The sequence below is a fragment of the Palaemon carinicauda genome, chromosome 4 (genome assembly GCF_036898095.1).
Source record: "Palaemon carinicauda isolate YSFRI2023 chromosome 4, ASM3689809v2, whole genome shotgun sequence".
Lineage (NCBI taxonomy): Eukaryota > Metazoa > Arthropoda > Malacostraca > Decapoda > Palaemonidae > Palaemon > Palaemon carinicauda.
In genome coordinates, this window is record NC_090728.1 from 60,001,208 (window position 1) to 60,003,707 (window position 2,500).

General features: G+C 36.2%; 1 long non-coding RNA gene across 2 annotated transcripts in view; it reads left to right on the forward strand.

The window, feature by feature from the left end:
- Positions 1–1,267, forward strand: part of LOC137639099 (uncharacterized) — a 4,139-nt gene extending 2,872 nt beyond the window's left edge. For both annotated transcript variants that reach the window (XR_011044225.1, XR_011044224.1), the window contains exon 4: positions 927–1,267. This is a non-coding gene — a long non-coding RNA (uncharacterized lncRNA). The remainder of the gene's footprint in view (positions 1–926) is intronic.
- Positions 1,268–2,500: the final 1,233 nt, after the last annotated feature.

Below are 2,500 nucleotides of genomic sequence, written 5' to 3' on the forward strand. Positions count from 1 at the left end.
ATACAAACCACGCTATTTACATAGGGTATTACTTTCGGCGTAGCTGAAAGTAATAGCCTATGTAAATAGCTAAGGTTTGTATGGTTAGGAAAAATACAATTTATCTCCGAATTTGTCATATTTTAAGTTTCCCAAAGTTTTCTAAATATTTGCCCTAACTTGCTATTCATCCCCTTTTATTGGTGACCACATTATTCACCTTTTCATTTATTAATTTTTGGTTTACGTTGATTAACCAACCTTGGTCTTGATTAGTTAACACTTTGTTACTCTTCTTTCATTTACGAAGCCCCTGTTTCTTGTATTTACTCTGTCCTTGATTAGCCAACCCTTTGTTGCTCTTAGTCTACAAAAGCCCCTGTTTCTTGTCCTTACTCTGTCCTTCATTAGCCACCCTTTGTTGCTCTTAGTCTACAAAAGCCCCTGTTTCTTGTCCTTACTCTGTCCTTCATTAGCCAACCCTTTGTTGCTCTTAGTCTACAAAAGCCGCTGTTTCTTGTCCTTCCTCTGTCCTCAACTGCCCTTTTTCACCAGTCAACTCCTACCATGAGAAGAATATCTAATCTTTTAGTTCCTGTACTGGTGTTTTATCCTTTAAAGAAATTTATGTACTTATTCTAGTTGGAATAATTGGATAAATAGCTGCAGTTTACATTTTGAATTTATACCTGGTTAAGTTTCAATGCATCCATCCTTCATCTACTAAAATTTAGATACTTGCTCCCTAAGAACTCCTTCGTTTAGATGGTGACAAATTTAATTAGCTATTAACATCCTGTATGTTGTTCACAACTAACTTATTTACTGTATGAAAATTTATAATATTTTTCTCCGACTTGGTCAAAACAAACATGAAATTCATAATTTATAGGTCATTGCTCCCAATGCTTGTCGGTCTTCATACTCATTTCTGCTTTCATTTCCAGGTATGAGAAATGACGATGGAAAAACTCGGCGGTTTGAGGACCTCCATAACCCAGTGACAATCTCGAGCAAGGCTCTTCAACAATGTCTTCAATTGAATGTTTATATCTGGGGAAATTCTCATCAGATTTGATTCTTTTAAAACCTTGTAGACAACAGTAAATCAATATTTCTGATTTAACTTAATTGAAATGTTTTGCCAGATATGAAAGGTCTTTGATATTACTACTTTTGCTATTAATAACTTTTGCATCTATAGGAAGTTTGTTTATAACTATATAAAGGAAATGAATATCTAATGCACATGCATTAATGTCCTTTTATTCGTACGTGTATACAAACCTTTCGTCCTTTAAAATAGGGAACTTATCTAAAGAGTCAGAATGCCCATTGAATTGAACAATTGGCGGGTGTGGGAGAGTAGCAACGCTCCCCCACGTGTTGGAAGCACTTGACTTTTGTTTTCGTCCACGGTGAGTATGGGAGTGTTGCACCCTTACCAAATTGTTTTCTAACAGGAAGTGAATACTTGTTGTTATTGATTATGGATGTGAAACAAGAAATTCGTACTCCCATGGAAAGTGAAAACACTACAATTAGTTTATGGGTAAAGCTTGTAGATTCACAATCTCTTGGATTTATATAGGGGTTATGATTGCTGGCATTCATCCCTGTCTGCCAAAAGTATATCCTGACCTCCTATGCAGTGGCAGGTTTCTGCCTTTAGAGAAGGAAGAGAGCTTTGGAATCTCTTGGCATCCCCTAGAAGATCACAGTTGTTGTTGATAGGCACCATAGTGAGTATAGGAATATATCTGATTCTCAGTGTAGTGTTCTTGGCCCATTACTTTCCATACTAAATACACATGACATGTTGTTTGGCCTACGTAGCAAGCATCGTTGCATATGCATATGATGCTACTCTTTGCATCAATTCCCTCTCCTGAATGTAGATCTGAGGTTGCTGAATCCCTTAATAGTGATCTAGCTAAAATTAATGCATGATGGAAATTAAGGGGCATAAGTTGAATCCTAACAAAACACTATGATTGTGAGTAGGTCAAGGACAGTTGCTTCTCAATATCCGGATCTCGGCATTGATAATTTTGTTTTAACTCTGTATGACTCTTAAGATTTTAAGTGGATTCTCGACAGCAAGTTTTACTTCTGAGAAACACACTCAGTCGTCTTCAATTGCACAAAAAAGGGCTTATACAGAAAGTCTTGTAAGATTTTCGGTGATCAATCTATTCTGAAGTGGTTCAATTTTTCATTCTATTTTGTTTCGATCGTTTTCTTGTCAGGTGTTCCACTGCTGATTCCTATCTTAACTTTTTGGACATGGACTTACAGCCTATTAAATTTCTTATTCCTGATCTACATATTAATCTCTGGCTCACTTCTTCAATTAGTTCGTTGTGCATATTGCATAAGATTTTTCATAATTCTGACTATACTTTGCATTCACGTCTTCCCGGACAGTACCATCCTGTTCTTCATTCTAGGTATACAGTTAATTCTAATAGTCAGGCCTTCTCCATCATGAAGCTCAATGCTACATTATTCTAGAAGTTTT